General features: G+C 39.8%; 34 non-coding genes across 34 annotated transcripts; all 34 read left to right on the top strand.

Annotated features, from left to right (window-relative positions):
- The first annotated feature begins 43 nt into the window (after positions 1-43).
- Positions 44-115, top strand: TRNAW-CCA (transfer RNA tryptophan (anticodon CCA)). The gene has a single exon. It is a non-coding gene; the product is annotated as a tRNA-Trp (tRNA).
- A 228-nt stretch (positions 116-343) lies between these two features.
- On the top strand, positions 344-415 carry TRNAW-CCA (transfer RNA tryptophan (anticodon CCA)). The gene has a single exon. It is a non-coding gene; the product is annotated as a tRNA-Trp (tRNA).
- Positions 416-885: 470 nt separating this feature from the next.
- On the top strand, positions 886-957 carry TRNAW-CCA (transfer RNA tryptophan (anticodon CCA)). The gene has a single exon. It is a non-coding gene; the product is annotated as a tRNA-Trp (tRNA).
- Positions 958-1223: 266 nt separating this feature from the next.
- On the top strand, positions 1224-1295 carry TRNAW-CCA (transfer RNA tryptophan (anticodon CCA)). The gene has a single exon. It is a non-coding gene; the product is annotated as a tRNA-Trp (tRNA).
- Positions 1296-1837: 542 nt separating this feature from the next.
- TRNAS-CGA (transfer RNA serine (anticodon CGA)) lies at positions 1838-1919 on the top strand. The gene has a single exon. It is a non-coding gene; the product is annotated as a tRNA-Ser (tRNA).
- A 375-nt stretch (positions 1920-2294) lies between these two features.
- Positions 2295-2366, top strand: TRNAW-CCA (transfer RNA tryptophan (anticodon CCA)). Its single transcript has one exon. It is a non-coding gene; the product is annotated as a tRNA-Trp (tRNA).
- A 470-nt stretch (positions 2367-2836) lies between these two features.
- On the top strand, positions 2837-2908 carry TRNAW-CCA (transfer RNA tryptophan (anticodon CCA)). The gene has a single exon. It is a non-coding gene; the product is annotated as a tRNA-Trp (tRNA).
- A 267-nt stretch (positions 2909-3175) lies between these two features.
- Positions 3176-3247, top strand: TRNAW-CCA (transfer RNA tryptophan (anticodon CCA)). Its single transcript has one exon. It is a non-coding gene; the product is annotated as a tRNA-Trp (tRNA).
- Positions 3248-3789: 542 nt separating this feature from the next.
- Positions 3790-3871, top strand: TRNAS-CGA (transfer RNA serine (anticodon CGA)). Its single transcript has one exon. It is a non-coding gene; the product is annotated as a tRNA-Ser (tRNA).
- Positions 3872-4246: 375 nt separating this feature from the next.
- TRNAC-ACA (transfer RNA cysteine (anticodon ACA)) lies at positions 4247-4318 on the top strand. Its single transcript has one exon. It is a non-coding gene; the product is annotated as a tRNA-Cys (tRNA).
- A 455-nt stretch (positions 4319-4773) lies between these two features.
- TRNAW-CCA (transfer RNA tryptophan (anticodon CCA)) lies at positions 4774-4845 on the top strand. Its single transcript has one exon. It is a non-coding gene; the product is annotated as a tRNA-Trp (tRNA).
- A 266-nt stretch (positions 4846-5111) lies between these two features.
- On the top strand, positions 5112-5183 carry TRNAL-CAA (transfer RNA leucine (anticodon CAA)). The gene has a single exon. It is a non-coding gene; the product is annotated as a tRNA-Leu (tRNA).
- A 542-nt stretch (positions 5184-5725) lies between these two features.
- On the top strand, positions 5726-5807 carry TRNAS-CGA (transfer RNA serine (anticodon CGA)). Its single transcript has one exon. It is a non-coding gene; the product is annotated as a tRNA-Ser (tRNA).
- A 375-nt stretch (positions 5808-6182) lies between these two features.
- On the top strand, positions 6183-6254 carry TRNAW-CCA (transfer RNA tryptophan (anticodon CCA)). The gene has a single exon. It is a non-coding gene; the product is annotated as a tRNA-Trp (tRNA).
- Positions 6255-6724: 470 nt separating this feature from the next.
- TRNAW-CCA (transfer RNA tryptophan (anticodon CCA)) lies at positions 6725-6796 on the top strand. Its single transcript has one exon. It is a non-coding gene; the product is annotated as a tRNA-Trp (tRNA).
- Positions 6797-7063: 267 nt separating this feature from the next.
- On the top strand, positions 7064-7135 carry TRNAW-CCA (transfer RNA tryptophan (anticodon CCA)). The gene has a single exon. It is a non-coding gene; the product is annotated as a tRNA-Trp (tRNA).
- Positions 7136-7677: 542 nt separating this feature from the next.
- Positions 7678-7759, top strand: TRNAS-CGA (transfer RNA serine (anticodon CGA)). Its single transcript has one exon. It is a non-coding gene; the product is annotated as a tRNA-Ser (tRNA).
- Positions 7760-8134: 375 nt separating this feature from the next.
- On the top strand, positions 8135-8206 carry TRNAW-CCA (transfer RNA tryptophan (anticodon CCA)). Its single transcript has one exon. It is a non-coding gene; the product is annotated as a tRNA-Trp (tRNA).
- Positions 8207-8676: 470 nt separating this feature from the next.
- TRNAW-CCA (transfer RNA tryptophan (anticodon CCA)) lies at positions 8677-8748 on the top strand. Its single transcript has one exon. It is a non-coding gene; the product is annotated as a tRNA-Trp (tRNA).
- A 267-nt stretch (positions 8749-9015) lies between these two features.
- TRNAW-CCA (transfer RNA tryptophan (anticodon CCA)) lies at positions 9016-9087 on the top strand. The gene has a single exon. It is a non-coding gene; the product is annotated as a tRNA-Trp (tRNA).
- A 542-nt stretch (positions 9088-9629) lies between these two features.
- TRNAS-CGA (transfer RNA serine (anticodon CGA)) lies at positions 9630-9711 on the top strand. Its single transcript has one exon. It is a non-coding gene; the product is annotated as a tRNA-Ser (tRNA).
- Positions 9712-10086: 375 nt separating this feature from the next.
- Positions 10087-10158, top strand: TRNAW-CCA (transfer RNA tryptophan (anticodon CCA)). Its single transcript has one exon. It is a non-coding gene; the product is annotated as a tRNA-Trp (tRNA).
- A 455-nt stretch (positions 10159-10613) lies between these two features.
- On the top strand, positions 10614-10685 carry TRNAW-CCA (transfer RNA tryptophan (anticodon CCA)). Its single transcript has one exon. It is a non-coding gene; the product is annotated as a tRNA-Trp (tRNA).
- Positions 10686-10952: 267 nt separating this feature from the next.
- On the top strand, positions 10953-11024 carry TRNAW-CCA (transfer RNA tryptophan (anticodon CCA)). The gene has a single exon. It is a non-coding gene; the product is annotated as a tRNA-Trp (tRNA).
- A 542-nt stretch (positions 11025-11566) lies between these two features.
- TRNAS-CGA (transfer RNA serine (anticodon CGA)) lies at positions 11567-11648 on the top strand. The gene has a single exon. It is a non-coding gene; the product is annotated as a tRNA-Ser (tRNA).
- Positions 11649-12023: 375 nt separating this feature from the next.
- TRNAW-CCA (transfer RNA tryptophan (anticodon CCA)) lies at positions 12024-12095 on the top strand. The gene has a single exon. It is a non-coding gene; the product is annotated as a tRNA-Trp (tRNA).
- Positions 12096-12550: 455 nt separating this feature from the next.
- TRNAW-CCA (transfer RNA tryptophan (anticodon CCA)) lies at positions 12551-12622 on the top strand. The gene has a single exon. It is a non-coding gene; the product is annotated as a tRNA-Trp (tRNA).
- A 267-nt stretch (positions 12623-12889) lies between these two features.
- Positions 12890-12961, top strand: TRNAW-CCA (transfer RNA tryptophan (anticodon CCA)). The gene has a single exon. It is a non-coding gene; the product is annotated as a tRNA-Trp (tRNA).
- A 542-nt stretch (positions 12962-13503) lies between these two features.
- On the top strand, positions 13504-13585 carry TRNAS-CGA (transfer RNA serine (anticodon CGA)). The gene has a single exon. It is a non-coding gene; the product is annotated as a tRNA-Ser (tRNA).
- Positions 13586-13960: 375 nt separating this feature from the next.
- TRNAW-CCA (transfer RNA tryptophan (anticodon CCA)) lies at positions 13961-14032 on the top strand. Its single transcript has one exon. It is a non-coding gene; the product is annotated as a tRNA-Trp (tRNA).
- Positions 14033-14502: 470 nt separating this feature from the next.
- On the top strand, positions 14503-14574 carry TRNAW-CCA (transfer RNA tryptophan (anticodon CCA)). The gene has a single exon. It is a non-coding gene; the product is annotated as a tRNA-Trp (tRNA).
- A 266-nt stretch (positions 14575-14840) lies between these two features.
- TRNAW-CCA (transfer RNA tryptophan (anticodon CCA)) lies at positions 14841-14912 on the top strand. The gene has a single exon. It is a non-coding gene; the product is annotated as a tRNA-Trp (tRNA).
- Positions 14913-15454: 542 nt separating this feature from the next.
- TRNAS-CGA (transfer RNA serine (anticodon CGA)) lies at positions 15455-15536 on the top strand. Its single transcript has one exon. It is a non-coding gene; the product is annotated as a tRNA-Ser (tRNA).
- A 375-nt stretch (positions 15537-15911) lies between these two features.
- TRNAW-CCA (transfer RNA tryptophan (anticodon CCA)) lies at positions 15912-15983 on the top strand. The gene has a single exon. It is a non-coding gene; the product is annotated as a tRNA-Trp (tRNA).
- Positions 15984-15991: the final 8 nt, after the last annotated feature.

The following is a 15991-nucleotide window of genomic DNA, read 5'->3' as shown; positions in this document are numbered from 1 at the left end:
ACCAACTTGGCATCAAAGACTGCGAAAAGCCTGCCTGGCCAAAGACCGCGTGGCGCAACGGTAGCGCGTCTGACTCCAGATCAGAAGGTTGCGTGTTCAAATCACGTCGTGGTCAGTCATCATTTTAAACTCTCTGTCTATACAAAAACATAGTCTTTCTCAGATGCTTACTATCTGATTCAGTTTCCACTAAACACAAGATTTTTTGATGCTTCCTCAATTTTAGTGTTTTGGAATTTTGGAAATATGGATTTTTTCATATTTCCATATGAATCATTCAGCATTATCTGTCCAATTCCTAATTTTCATCCAGAACTTAGTGTCAACCTTTAGCACCAACAGAGACCTCGTGGCGCAACGGTAGCGCGTCTGACTCCAGATCAGAAGGTTGCGTGTTCAAATCACGTCGGGGTCAGTCATTGTTTTAAGCACTCTGTCTGTACCAAAACATAGTTTTTCAGACCACTCCCACTCTTTCGATAAAATGGCATCCCACAATGCTTAGATGTCCATTTCTCCTTGTCTTTAGCCTTTAGGAGAGAACAAAATGGCAATTTTCCAATAAGATCGGAATATTTTGCAACCGTTAAGCTGTTGTGGCAGAGTGGTTAAGGTGTTGAACTCAACAGCCGTTGAGGTTAACTGTCCTTTTCCTATATGAACTGTTAGAGAAATGGTTATTTTTCTTCAGACACTTACTGTCTGCTTGAGTGTCCACTAACCACCAGGTTTTTTTGTATGTATCCTGAGTTTAAGTGTTTTGGAGTTTTTCGGAAATATGGCTTTGTTTTCATTTCCATATGAATTATTCATCATTATCAGTCAAGTTCCTAATTTTCAACTGGAATTAAGCGTGAAGCTCCACTAACTGCTGCCGCCCAAAGTGACCTCGTGGCGCAACGGTAGCGCGCCTGACTCCAGATCAGAAGGTTGCGTGTTCAAATCACGTCGGGGTCAGTTGACGTTTTGCTCATTGTGTCGATAATACAACATGGTCTTTTGAGCCGCTCCCATTCCATCATGGAAATTATGGTCTACGATCCTTAGTTATTCCTTCCTTTTTGTAACTAGCTAGAAACAAAGTGGCAAATTTGGTTGCCTTTAAATTCTCTGTTTTTTCCTTTATGAAATTGTTAATGCATTGAATAAAGATTTGTATTAATCATTTAGAATTATAAATGACTAACTTGGCATCAAAGACTGCGAAAAGCCTGCCTGGCAAAGACATCGTGGCGCAACGGTAGCGCGTCTGACTCCAGATCAGAAGGTTGCGTGTTCAAATCACGTCGTGGTCAGTCATCATTTTAAACTCTCTGTCTATACAAAAACATAGTCTTTCTCACCGCTGGCACTGTTACGGTAGCATTCCGTCCCACAATGCTTACACTTCCGCATCTCCTTGTATTTTGCTATTAGGAGGAAGTGAACATTGTCATCTCTTATCACGTGTTTTCCATCCTTTATCAAAAAATGTTGATCTGTTGAATTAAGATTTATTGAGATTAAGTTTTAGAGTGCAAGAGAAAACGCAGTCAAAGAAAGCAAACTCATTAAAGTCTTTGATTTTAGGGTGGCTCTTAAAACTGATCGATTGAAAGTAACTTATCTTATGAAACTGCTTCGTGATTGATTTTACAGGGGATGAAACATTGAGCTGTCTCTTCTCTTGAACCTTAGAGAATGCGAACCTCAGCCTATGGCAAGCAATCACACCAAAAGATTCTCCATGCTTGAGCCTACCTAAAGACAACCAGACATGTAACCAGAGTCCCGTATATTAACGCATCCAACAAAACGACACTTTTCACATGGGATTTGAACTTTTGACTAAAGTTCAGCTGTGATGGCCGAGTGGTTAAGGCGTTGGACTCGAAATCCAATGGGGTCTCCCCGCACAGGTTCAAATCCTGTTCACAGCGCAGACTTTTAGTTATATACACGCACACACAGGCTAGTTAATTAAATAAGAACTATGAATGTGCACCTTAGTGAGACATTTCTTGGAATTTCTCCAGTTAGAAAATAAGAAAGTGAGCCTCACCAAATTGACATGGAAGCTGGTTTAGCATCGTTTTCTTATAGGAATGGTTAAAGAACTGGTTACCTTTCTTCAGATGCTTACTATCTGATTCAGTTTCCACTAAACACAAGATTTTTTGATGCTTCCTCAATTTTAGTGTTTTGGAATTTTGGAAATATGGATTTTTTCATATTTCCATATGAATTATTCAGCATTATCTGTCCAATTCCTAATTTTCATCCAGAACTTAGTGTCAACCTTTAGCACCAACAGAGACCTCGTGGCGCAACGGTAGCGCGTCTGACTCCAGATCAGAAGGTTGCGTGTTCAAATCACGTCGGGGTCAGTCATTGTTTTAAGCACTCTGTCTGTACCAAAACATAGTTTTTCAGACCACTCCCACTCTTTCGATAAAATGGCATCCCACAATGCTTAGATGTCCATTTCTCCTTGTCTTTAGCCTTTAGGAGAGAACAAAATGGCAATTTTCCAATAAGATCGGAATATTTTGCAACCGTTAAGCTGTTGTGGCAGAGTGGTTAAGGTGTTGAACTCAACAGCCGTTGAGGTTAACTGTCCTTTTCCTATATGAACTGTTAGAGAAATGGTTATTTTTCTTCAGACACTTACTGTCTGCTTGAGTGTCCACTAACCACCAGGTTTTTTTGTATGTATCCTGAGTTTAAGTGTTTTGGAGTTTTTCGGAAATATGGCTTTGTTTTCATTTCCATATGAATTATTCATCATTATCAGTCAAGTTCCTAATTTTCAACTGAAATTAAGCGTGAAGCTCCACTAACTGCTGCCGCCCAAAGTGACCTCGTGGCGCAACGGTAGCGCGTCTGACTCCAGATCAGAAGGTTGCGTGTTCAAATCACGTCGGGGTCAGTTGACGTTTTGCTCATTGTGTCGATAATACAACATGGTCTTTTGAGCCGCTCCCATTCCATCATGGAAATTATGGTCTACGATCCTTAGTTATTCCTTCCTTTTTGTAACTAGCTAGAAACAAAGTGGCAAAATTGGTTGCCTTTAAATTCTCTGTTTTTTCCTTTATGAAATTGTCAATGCATTGAATAAAGATTTGTATTAATCATTTAGAATTATAAATGACCAACTTGGCATCAAAGACTGCGAAAAGCCTGCCTGGCCAAAGACCGCGTGGCGCAACGGTAGCGCGTCTGACTCCAGATCAGAAGGTTGCGTGTTCAAATCACGTCGTGGTCAGTCATCATTTTAAACTCTCTGTCTATACAAAAACATAGTCTTTCTCACCGCTGGCACTGTTACGGTAGCATTCCGTCCCACAATGCTTACACTTCCGCATCTCCTTGTATTTTGCTATTAGGAGGAAGTGAACATTGTCATCTCTTATCACGTGTTTTCCATCCTTTATCAAAAAATGTTGATCTGTTGAATTAAGATTTATTGAGATTAAGTTTTAGAGTGCAAGAGAAAACGCAGTCAAAGAAAGCAAACTCATTAAAGTCTTTGATTTTAGGGTGGCTCTTAAAACTGATCGATTGAAAGTAACTTATCTTATGAAACTGCTTCGTGATTGATTTTACAGGGGATGAAACATTGAGCTGTCTCTTCTCTTGAACCTTAGAGAATGCGAACCTCAGCCTATGGCAAGCAATCACACCAAAAGATTCTCCATGCTTGAGCCTACCTAAAGACAACCAGACATGTAACCAGAGTCCCGTATATTAACGCATCCAACAAAACGACACTTTTCACATGGGATTTGAACTTTTGACTAAAGTTCAGCTGTGATGGCCGAGTGGTTAAGGCGTTGGACTCGAAATCCAATGGGGTCTCCCCGCACAGGTTCAAATCCTGTTCACAGCGCAGACTTTTAGTTATATACACGCACACACAGGCTAGTTAATAAAATAAGAACTATGAATGTGCACCTTAGTGAGACATTTCTTGGAATTTCTCCAGTTAGAAAATAAGAAAGTGAGCCTCACCAAATTGACATGGAAGCTGGTTTAGCATCGTTTTCTTATAGGAATGGTTAAAGAACTGGTTACCTTTCTTCAGATGCTTACTATCTGATTCAGTTTCCACTAAACACAAGATTTTTTGATGCTTCCTCAATTTTAGTGTTTTGGAATTTTGGAAATATGGATTTTTTCATATTTCCATATGAATTATTCAGCATTATCTGTCCAATTCCTAATTTTCATCCAGAACTTAGTGTCAACCTTTAGCACCAACAGAGACCTCGTGGCGCAACGGTAGCGCGTCTGACTACAGATCAGAAGGTTGCGTGTTCAAATCACGTCGGGGTCAGTCATTGTTTTAAGCACTCTGTCTGTACCAAAACATAGTTTTTCAGACCACTCCCACTCTTTCGATAAAATGGCATCCCACAATGCTTAGATGTCCATTTCTCCTTGTCTTTAGCCTTTAGGAGAGAACAAAATGGCAATTTTCCAATAAGATCGGAATATTTTGCAACCGTTAAGCTGTTGTGGCAGAGTGGTTAAGGTGTTGAACTCAACAGCCGTTGAGGTTAACTGTCCTTTTCCTATATGAACTGTTAGAGAAATGGTTATTTTTCTTCAGACACTTACTGTCTGCTTGAGTGTCCACTAACCACCAGGTTTTTTTGTATGTATCCTGAGTTTAAGTGTTTTGGAGTTTTTCGGAAATATGGCTTTGTTTTCATTTCCATATGAATTATTCATCATTATCAGTCAAGTTCATAATTTTCAACTGGAATTAAGCATGAAGCTCCACTAACTGACCTCGTGGCGCAACGGTAGCGCGTCTGACTCCAGATCAGAAGGTTGCGTGTTCAAATCACGTCGGGGTCAGTTGACGTTTTGCTCATTGTGTCGATAATACAACATGGTCTTTTGAGCCGCTCCCATTCCATCATGGAAATTATGGTCTACGATCCTTAGTTATTCCTTCCTTTTTGTAACTAGCGAGAAACAAAGTGGCAAAATTGGTTGCCTTTAAATTCTCTGTTTTTTCCTTTATGAAATTGTCGATGCATTGAATAAAGATTTGTATTAATCATTTAGAATTATAAATGACCAACTTGGCATCAAAGACTGCGAAAAGCCTGCCTGGCAAAGACCTCGTGGCGCAACGGTAGCGCGTCTGACTCAAGATCAGAAGGTTGCGTGTTCAAATCACGTCGTGGTCAGTCATCATTTTAAACTCTCTGTCTATACAAAAACATAGTCTTTCTCACCGCTGGCACTGTTACGGTAGCATTCCCTCCCACAATGCTTACACTTCCGCATCTCCTTGTATTTTGCTATTAGGAGGAAGTGAACATTGTCATCTCTTATCACGTGTTTTCCATCCTTTATCAAAAAATGTTGATCTGTTGAATTAAGATTTATTGAGATTAAGTTTTAGAGTGCAAGAGAAAACGCAATCAAAGAAAGCAAACTCATTAAAGTCTTTGATTTTAGGGTGGCTCTTAAAACTGATCGATTGAAAGTAACTTATCTTATGAAACTGCTTCGTGATTGATTTTACAGGGGATGAAACATTGAGCTGTCTCTTCTCTTGAACCTTAGAGAATGCGAACCTCAGCCTATGGCAAGCAATCACACCAAAAGATTCTCCATGCTTGAGCCTACCTAAAGACAACCAGACATGTAACCAGAGTCCCGTATATTAACGCATCCAACAAAACGACACTTTTCACATGGGATTTGAACTTTTGACTAAAGTTCAGCTGTGATGGCCGAGTGGTTAAGGCGTTGGACTCGAAATCCAATGGGGTCTCCCCGCACAGGTTCAAATCCTTTTCACAGCGCAGACTTTTAGTTATATACACGCACACACAGGCTAGTTAATAAAATAAGAACTATGAATGTGCACCTTAGTGAGACATTTCTTGGAATTTCTCCAGTTAGAAAATAAGAAAGTGAGCCTCACCAAATTGACATGGAAGCTGGTTTAGCATCGTTTTCTTATAGGAATGGTTAAAGAACTGGTTACCTTTCTTCAGATGCTTACTATCTGATTGAGTTTCCACTAAACACAAGATTTTTTGATGCTTCCTCAATTTTAGTGTTTTGGAATTTTGGAAATATGGATTTTTTCATATTTCCATATGAATTATTCAGCATTATCTGTCCAATTCCTAATTTTCATCCAGAACTTAGTGTCAACCTTTAGCACCAACAGAGACCTCGTGGCGCAACGGTAGCGCGTCTGACTCCAGATCAGAAGGTTGCGTGTTCAAATCACGTCGGGGTCAGTCATTGTTTTAAGCACTCTGTCTGTACCAAAACATAGTTTTTCAGACCACTCCCACTCTTTCGATAAAATGGCATCCCACAATGCTTAGATGTCCATTTCTCCTTGTCTTTAGCCTTTAGGAGAGAACAAAATGGCAATTTTCCAATAAGATCGGAATATTTTGCAACCGTTAAGCTGTTGTGGCAGAGTGGTTAAGGTGTTGAACTCAACAGCCGTTGAGGTTAACTGTCCTTTTCCTATATGAACTGTTAGAGAAATGGTTATTTTTCTTCAGACACTTACTGTCTGCTTGAGTGTCCACTAACCACCAGGTTTTTTTGTATGTATCCTGAGTTTAAGTGTTTTGGAGTTTTTCGGAAATATGGCTTTGTTTTCATTTCCATATGAATTATTCATCATTATCAGTCAAGTTCATAATTTTCAACTGGAATTAAGCGTGAAGCTCCACTAACTGCTGCCGCCCAAAGTGACCTCGTGGCGCAACGGTAGCGCGTCTGACTCCAGATCAGAAGGTTGCGTGTTCAAATCACGTCGGGGTCAGTTGACGTTTTGCTCATTGTGTCGATAATACAACATGGTCTTTTGAGCCGCTCCCATTCCATCATGGAAATTATGGTCTACGATCCTTAGTTATTCCTTCCTTTTTGTAACTAGCTAGAAACAAAGTGGCAAATTTGGTTGCCTTTAAATTCTCTGTTTTTTCCTTTATGAAATTGTCAATGCATTGAATAAAGATTTGTATTAATCATTTAGAATTATAAATGACCAATTTGGCATCAAAGACTGCGAAAAGCCTGCCTGGCCAAAGACCGCGTGGCGCAACGGTAGCGCATCTGACTCCAGATCAGAAGGTTGCGTGTTCAAATCACGTCGTGGTCAGTCATCATTTTAAACTCTCTGTCTATACAAAAACATAGTCTTTCTCACCGCTGGCACTGTTACGGTAGCATTCCGTCCCACAATGCTTACACTTCCGCATCTCCTTGTATTTTGCTATTAGGAGGAAGTGAACATTGTCATCTCTTATCACGTGTTTTCCATCCTTTATCAAAAAATGTTGATCTGTTGAATTAAGATTTATTGAGATTAAGTTTTAGAGTGCAAGAGAAAACGCAATCAAAGAAAGCAAACTCATTAAAGTCTTTGATTTTAGGGTGGCTCTTAAAACTGATCGATTGAAAGTAACTTATCTTATGAAACTGCTTCGTGATTGATTTTACAGGGGATGAAACATTGAGCTGTCTCTTCTCTTGAACCTTAGAGAATGCGAACCTCAGCCTATGGCAAGCAATCACACCAAAAGATTCTCCATGCTTGAGCCTACCTAAAGACAACCAGACATGTAACCAGAGTCCCGTATATTAACGCATCCAACAAAACGACACTTTTCACATGGGATTTGAACTTTTGACTAAAGTTCAGCTGTGATGGCCGAGTGGTTAAGGCGTTGGACTCGAAATCCAATGGGGTCTCCCCGCACAGGTTCAAATCCTTTTCACAGCGCAGACTTTTAGTTATATACACGCACACACAGGCTAGTTAATAAAATAAGAACTATGAATGTGCACCTTAGTGAGACATTTCTTGGAATTTCTCCAGTTAGAAAATAAGAAAGTGAGCCTCACCAAATTGACATGGAAGCTGGTTTAGCATCGTTTTCTTATAGGAATGGTTAAAGAACTGGTTACCTTTCTTCAGATGCTTACTATCTGATTGAGTTTCCACTAAACACAAGATTTTTTGATGCTTCCTCAATTTTAGTGTTTTGGAATTTTGGAAATATGGATTTTTTCATATTTCCATATGAATTATTCAGCATTATCTGTCCAATTCCTAATTTTCATCCAGAACTTAGTGTCAACCTTTAGCACCAACAGAGACCTCGTGGCGCAACGGTAGCGCGTCTGACTCCAGATCAGAAGGTTGCGTGTTCAAATCACGTCGGGGTCAGTCATTGTTTTAAGCACTCTGTCTGTACCAAAACATAGTTTTTCAGACCACTCCCACTCTTTCGATAAAATGGCATCCCACAATGCTTAGATGTCCATTTCTCCTTGTCTTTAGCCTTTAGGAGAGAACAAAATGGCAATTTTCCAATAAGATCGGAATATTTTGCAACCGTTAAGCTGTTGTGGCAGAGTGGTTAAGGTGTTGAACTCAACAGCCGTTGAGGTTAACTGTCCTTTTCCTATATGAACTGTTAGAGAAATGGTTATTTTTCTTCAGACACTTACTGTCTGCTTGAGTGTCCACTAACCACCAGGTTTTTTTGTATGTATCCTGAGTTTAAGTGTTTTGGAGTTTTTCGGAAATATGGCTTTGTTTTCATTTCCATATGAATTATTCATCATTATCAGTCAAGTTCATAATTTTCAACTGGAATTAAGCGTGAAGCTCCACTAACTGCTGCCGCCCAAAGTGACCTCGTGGCGCAACGGTAGCGCGTCTGACTCCAGATCAGAAGGTTGCGTGTTCAAATCACGTCGGGGTCAGTTGACGTTTTGCTCATTGTGTCGATAATACAACATGGTCTTTTGAGCCGCTCCCATTCCATCATGGAAATTATGGTCTACGATCCTTAGTTATTCCTTCCTTTTTGTAACTAGCTAGAAACAAAGTGGCAAATTTGGTTGCCTTTAAATTCTCTGTTTTTTCCTTTATGAAATTGTCAATGCATTGAATAAAGATTTGTATTAATCATTTAGAATTATAAATGACCAATTTGGCATCAAAGACTGCGAAAAGCCTGCCTGGCCAAAGACCGCGTGGCGCAACGGTAGCGCATCTGACTCCAGATCAGAAGGTTGCGTGTTCAAATCACGTCGTGGTCAGTCATCATTTTAAACTCTCTGTCTATACAAAAACATAGTCTTTCTCACCGCTGGCACTGTTACGGTAGCATTCCGTCCCACAATGCTTACACTTCCGCATCTCCTTGTATTTTGCTATTAGGAGGAAGTGAACATTGTCATCTCTTATCACGTGTTTTCCATCCTTTATCAAAAAATGTTGATCTGTTGAATTAAGATTTATTGAGATTAAGTTTTAGAGTGCAAGAGAAAACGCAGTCAAAGAAAGCAAACTCATTAAAGTCTTTGATTTTAGGGTGGCTCTTAAAACTGATCGATTGAAAGTAACTTATCTTATGAAACTGCTTCGTGATTGATTTTACAGGGGATGAAACATTGAGCTGTCTCTTCTCTTGAACCTTAGAGAATGCGAACCTCAGCCTATGGCAAGCAATCACACCAAAAGATTCTCCATGCTTGAGCCTACCTAAAGACAACCAGACATGTAACCAGAGTCCCGTATATTAACGCATCCAACAAAACGACACTTTTCACATGGGATTTGAACTTTTGACTAAAGTTCAGCTGTGATGGCCGAGTGGTTAAGGCGTTGGACTCGAAATCCAATGGGCTCTCCCCGCACAGGTTCAAATCCTGTTCACAGCGCAGACTTTTAGTTATATACACGCACACACAGGCTAGTTAATAAAATAAGAACTATGAATGTGCACCTTAGTGAGACATTTCTTGGAATTTCTCCAGTTAGAAAATAAGAAAGTGAGCCTCACCAAATTGACATGGAAGCTGGTTTAGCATCGTTTTCTTATAGGAATGGTTAAAGAACTGGTTACCTTTCTTCAGATGCTTACTATCTGATTCAGTTTCCACTAAACACAAGATTTTTTGATGCTTCCTCAATTTTAGTGTTTTGGAATTTTGGAAATATGGATTTTTTCATATTTCCATATGAATTATTCAGCATTATCTGTCCAATTCCTAATTTTCATCCAGAACTTAGTGTCAACCTTTAGCACCAACAGAGACCTCGTGGCGCAACGGTAGCGCGTCTGACTCCAGATCAGAAGGTTGCGTGTTCAAATCACGTCGGGGTCAGTCATTGTTTTAAGCACTCTGTCTGTACCAAAACATAGTTTTTCAGACCACTCCCACTCTTTCGATAAAATGGCATCCCACAATGCTTAGATGTCCATTTCTCCTTGTCTTTAGCCTTTAGGAGAGAACAAAATGGCAATTTTCCAATAAGATCGGAATATTTTGCAACCGTTAAGCTGTTGTGGCAGAGTGGTTAAGGTGTTGAACTCAACAGCCGTTGAGGTTAACTGTCCTTTTCCTATATGAACTGTTAGAGAAATGGTTATTTTTCTTCAGACACTTACTGTCTGCTTGAGTGTCCACTAACCACCAGGTTTTTTTGTATGTATCCTGAGTTTAAGTGTTTTGGAGTTTTTCGGAAATATGGCTTTGTTTTCATTTCCATATGAATTATTCATCATTATCAGTCAAGTTCATAATTTTCAACTGGAATTAAGCGTGAAGCTCCACTAACTGACCTCGTGGCGCAACGGTAGCGCGTCTGACTCCAGATCAGAAGGTTGCGTGTTCAAATCACGTCGGGGTCAGTTGACGTTTTGCTCATTGTGTCGATAATACAACATGGTCTTTTGAGCTGCTCCCATTCCATCATGGAAATTATGGTCTACGATCCTTACTTATTCCTTCCTTTTTGTAACTAGCTAGAAACAAAGTGGCAAATTTGGTTGCCTTTAAATTCTCTGTTTTTTCCTTTATGAAATTGTCAATGCATTGAATAAAGATTTGTATTAATCATTTAGAATTATAAATGACCAACTTGGCATCAAAGACTGCGAAAAGCCTGCCTGGCCAAAGACCGCGTGGCGCAACGGTAGCGCGTCTGACTCCAGATCAGAAGGTTGCGTGTTCAAATCACGTCGTGGTCAGTCATCATTTTAAACTCTCTGTCTATACAAAAACATAGTCTTTCTCACCGCTGGCACTGTTACGGTAGCATTCCGTCCCACAATGCTTACACTTCCGCATCTCCTTGTATTTTGCTATTAGGAGGAAGTGAACATTGTCATCTCTTATCACGTGTTTTCCATCCTTTATCAAAAAATGTTGATCTGTTGAATTAAGATTTATTGAGATTAAGTTTTAGAGTGCAAGAGAAAACGCAGTCAAAGAAAGCAAACTCATTAAAGTCTTTGATTTTAGGGTGGCTCTTAAAACTGATCGATTGAAAGTAACTTATCTTATGAAACTGCTTCGTGATTGATTTTACAGGGGATGAAACATTGAGCTGTCTCTTCTCTTGAACCTTAGAGAATGCGAACCTTAGCCTATGGCAAGCAATCACACCAAAAGATTCTCCATGCTTAAGCCTACCTAAAGACAACCAGACATGTAACCAGAGTCCCGTATATTAACGCATCCAACAAAACGACACTTTTCACATGGGATTTGAAGTTTTAACTAAAGTTCAGCTGTGATGGCCGAGTGGTTAAGGCGTTGGACTCGAAATCCAGTGGGGTCCCCCCGCACAGGTTCAAATCCTGTTCACAGCGCAGACTTTTAGTTATATACACGCACACACAGGCTAGTTAATAAAATAAGAACTATGAATGTGCACCTTAGTGAGACATTTCTTGGAATTTCTCCAGTTAGAAAATAAGAAAGTGAGCCTCACCAAATTGACATGGAAGCTGGTTTAGCATCGTTTTCTTATAGGAATGGTTAAAGAACTGGTTACCTTTCTTAAGATGCTTACTATCTGATTCAGTTTCCACTAAACACAAGATTTTTTGATGCTTCCTCAATTTTAGTGTTTTGGAATTTTGGAAATATGGATTTTTTCATATTTCCATATGAATCATTCAGCATTATCTGTCCAATTCCTAATTTTCATCCAGAACTTAGTGTCAACCTTTAGCACCAACAGAGACCTCGTGGCGCAACGGTAGCGCGTCTGACTCCAGATCAGAAGGTTGCGTGTTCAAATCACGTCGGGGTCAGTCGTTGTTTTAAGCACTCTGTCTGTACCAAAACATAGTTTTTCAGACCACTCCCACTCTTTCGATAAAATGGCATCCCACAATGCTTAGATGTCCATTTCTCCTTGTCTTTAGCCTTTAGGAGAGAACAAAATGGCAATTTTCCAATAAGATCGGAATATTTTGCAACCGTTAAGCTGTTGTGGCAGAGTGGTTAAGGTGTTGAACTCAACAGCCGTTGAGGTTAACTGTCCTTTTCCTATATGAACTGTTAGAGAAATGGTTATTTTTCTTCAGACACTTACTGTCTGCTTGAGTGTCCACTAACCACCAGGTTTTTTTGTATGTATCCTGAGTTTAAGTGTTTTGGAGTTTTTCGGAAATATGGCTTTGTTTTCATTTCCATATGAATTATTCATCATTATCAGTCAAGTTCATAATTTTCAACTGGAATTAAGCGTGAAGCTCCACTAACTGACCTCGTGGCGCAACGGTAGCGCGTCTGACTCCAGATCAGAAGGTTGCGTGTTCAAATCACGTCGGGGTCAGTTGACGTTTTGCTCATTGTGTCGATAATACAACATGGTCTTTTGAGCTGCTCCCATTCCATCATGGAAATTATGGTCTACGATCCTTACTTATTCCTTCCTTTTTGTAACTAGCTAGAAACAAAGTGGCAAATTTGGTTGCCTTTAAATTCTCTGTTTTTTCCTTCATGAAATTGTCAATGCATTGAATAAAGATTTGTATTAATCATTTAGAATTATAAATGACCAACTTGGCATCAAAGACTGCGAAAAGCCTGCCTGGCCAAAGACCGCGTGGCGCAACGGTAGCGCGTCTGACTCCAGATCAGAAGGTTGCGTGTTCAAATCACGTCGTGGTCAGTCATCATTTTAAACTCTCTGTCTATACAAAAACATAGTCTTTCTCACCGCTGGCACTGTTACGGTAGCATTCCGTCCCACAATGCTTACACTTCCGCATCTCCTTGTATTTTGCTATTAGGAGGAAGTGAACATTGTCATCTCTTATCACGTGTTTTCCATCCTTTATCAAAAAATGTTGATCTGTTGAATTAAGATTTATTGAGATTAAGTTTTAGAGTGCAAGAGAAAACGCAGTCAAAGAAAGCAAACTCATTAAAGTCTTTGATTTTAGGGTGGCTCTTAAAACTGATCGATTGAAAGTAACTTATCTTATGAAACTGCTTCGTGATTGATTTTACAGGGGATGAAACATTGAGCTGTCTCTTCTCTTGAACCTTAGAGAATGCGAACCTTAGCCTATGGCAAGCAATCACACCAAAAGATTCTCCATGCTTAAGCCTACCTAAAGACAACCAGACATGTAACCAGAGTCCCGTATATTAACGCATCCAACAAAACGACACTTTTCACATGGGATTTGAAGTTTTAACTAAAGTTCAGCTGTGATGGCCGAGTGGTTAAGGCGTTGGACTCGAAATCCAGTGGGGTCCCCCCGCACAGGTTCAAATCCTGTTCACAGCGCAGACTTTTAGTTATATACACGCACACACAGGCTAGTTAATAAAATAAGAACTATGAATGTGCACCTTAGTGAGACATTTCTTGGAATTTCTCCAGTTAGAAAATAAGAAAGTGAGCCTCACCAAATTGACATGGAAGCTGGTTTAGCATCGTTTTCTTATAGGAATGGTTAAAGAACTGGTTACCTTTCTTAAGATGCTTACTATCTGATTCAGTTTCCACTAAACACAAGATTTTTTGATGCTTCCTCAATTTTAGTGTTTTGGAATTTTGGAAATATGGATTTTTTCATATTTCCATATGAATCATTCAGCATTATCTGTCCAATTCCTAATTTTCATCCAGAACTTAGTGTCAACCTTTAGCACCAACAGAGACCTCGTGGCGCAACGGTAGCGCGTCTGACTCCAGATCAGAAGGTTGCGTGTTCAAATCACGTCGGGGTCAGTCGTTGTTTTAAGCACTCTGTCTGTACCAAAACATAGTTTTTCAGACCACTCCCACTCTTTCGATAAAATGGCATCCCACAATGCTTAGATGTCCATTTCTCCTTGTCTTTAGCCTTTAGGAGAGAACAAAATGGCAATTTTCCAATAAGATCGGAATATTTTGCAACCGTTAAGCTGTTGTGGCAGAGTGGTTAAGGTGTTGAACTCAACAGCCGTTGAGGTTAACTGTCCTTTTCCTATATGAACTGTTAGAGAAATGGTTATTTTTCTTCAGACACTTACTGTCTGCTTGAGTGTCCACTAACCACCAGGTTTTTTTGTATGTATCCTGAGTTTAAGTGTTTTGGAGTTTTTCGGAAATATGGCTTTGTTTTCATTTCCATATGAATTATTCATCATTATCAGTCAAGTTCATAATTTTCAACTGGAATTAAGCGTGAAGCTCCACTAACTGCTGCCGCCCAAAGTGACCTCGTGGCGCAACGGTAGCGCGCCTGACTCCAGATCAGAAGGTTGCGTGTTCAAATCACGTCGGGGTCAGTTGACGTTTTGCTCATTGTGTCGATAATACAACATGGTCTTTTGAGCCGCTCCCATTCCATCATGGAAATTATGGTCTACGATCCTTAGTTATTCCTTCCTTTTTGTAACTAGCGAGAAACAAAGTGGCAAAATTGGTTGCCTTTAAATTCTCTGTTTTTTCCTTTATGAAATTGTCGATGCATTGAATAAAGATTTGTATTAATCATTTAGAATTATAAATGACCAACTTGGCATCAAAGACTGCGAAAAGCCTGCCTGGCAAAGACCTCGTGGCGCAACGGTAGCGCGTCTGACTCCAGATCAGAAGGTTGCGTGTTCAAATCACGTCGTGGTCAGTCATCATTTTAAACTCTCTGTCTATACAAAAACATAGTCTTTCTCACCGCTGGCACTGTTACGGTAGCATTCCGTCCCACAATGCTTACACTTCCGCATCTCCTTGTATTTTGCTATTAGGAGGAAGTGAACATTGTCATCTCTTATCACGTGTTTTCCATCCTTTATCAAAAAATGTTGATCTGTTGAATTAAGATTTATTGAGATTAAGTTTTAGAGTGCAAGAGAAAACGCAGTCAAAGAAAGCAAACTCATTAAAGTCTTTGATTTTAGGGTGGCTCTTAAAACTGATCGATTGAAAGTAACTTATCTTATGAAACTGCTTCGTGATTGATTTTACAGGGGATGAAACATTGAGCTGTCTCTTCTCTTGAACCTTAGAGAATGCGAACCTCAGCCTATGGCAAGCAATCACACCAAAAGATTCTCCATGCTTGAGCCTACCTAAAGACAACCAGACATGTAACCAGAGTCCCGTATATTAACGCATCCAACAAAACGACACTTTTCACATGGGATTTGAACTTTTGACTAAAGTTCAGCTGTGATGGCCGAGTGGTTAAGGCGTTGGACTCGAAATCCAATGGGGTCTCCCCGCACAGGTTCAAATCCTGTTCACAGCGCAGACTTTTAGTTATATACACGCACACACAGGCTAGTTAATAAAATAAGAACTATGAATGTGCACCTTAGTGAGACATTTCTTGGAATTTCTCCAGTTAGAAAATAAGAAAGTGAGCCTCACCAAATTGACATGGAAGCTGGTTTAGCATCGTTTTCTTATAGGAATGGTTAAAGAACTGGTTACCTTTCTTCAGATGCTTACTATCTGATTGAGTTTCCACTAAACACAAGATTTTTTGATGCTTCCTCAATTTTAGTGTTTTGGAATTTTGGAAATATGGATTTTTTCATATTTCCATATGAATTATTCAGCATTATCTGTCCAATTCCTAATTTTCATCCAGAACTTAGTGTCAACCTTTAGCACCAACAGAGACCTCGTGGCGCAACGGTAGCGCGTCTGACTCCAGATCAGAAGGTTGCGTGTTCAAATCACGTCGGGGTCAGTCATTGT

The sequence above is a fragment of the Engystomops pustulosus genome, chromosome 4, assembly GCF_040894005.1.
Source record: "Engystomops pustulosus chromosome 4, aEngPut4.maternal, whole genome shotgun sequence".
Classification (NCBI taxonomy): domain Eukaryota; kingdom Metazoa; phylum Chordata; class Amphibia; order Anura; family Leptodactylidae; genus Engystomops; species Engystomops pustulosus.
Note: the sequence above shows the minus strand (reverse complement) of the source record. Positions and strands in the feature narration are given on the sequence as shown.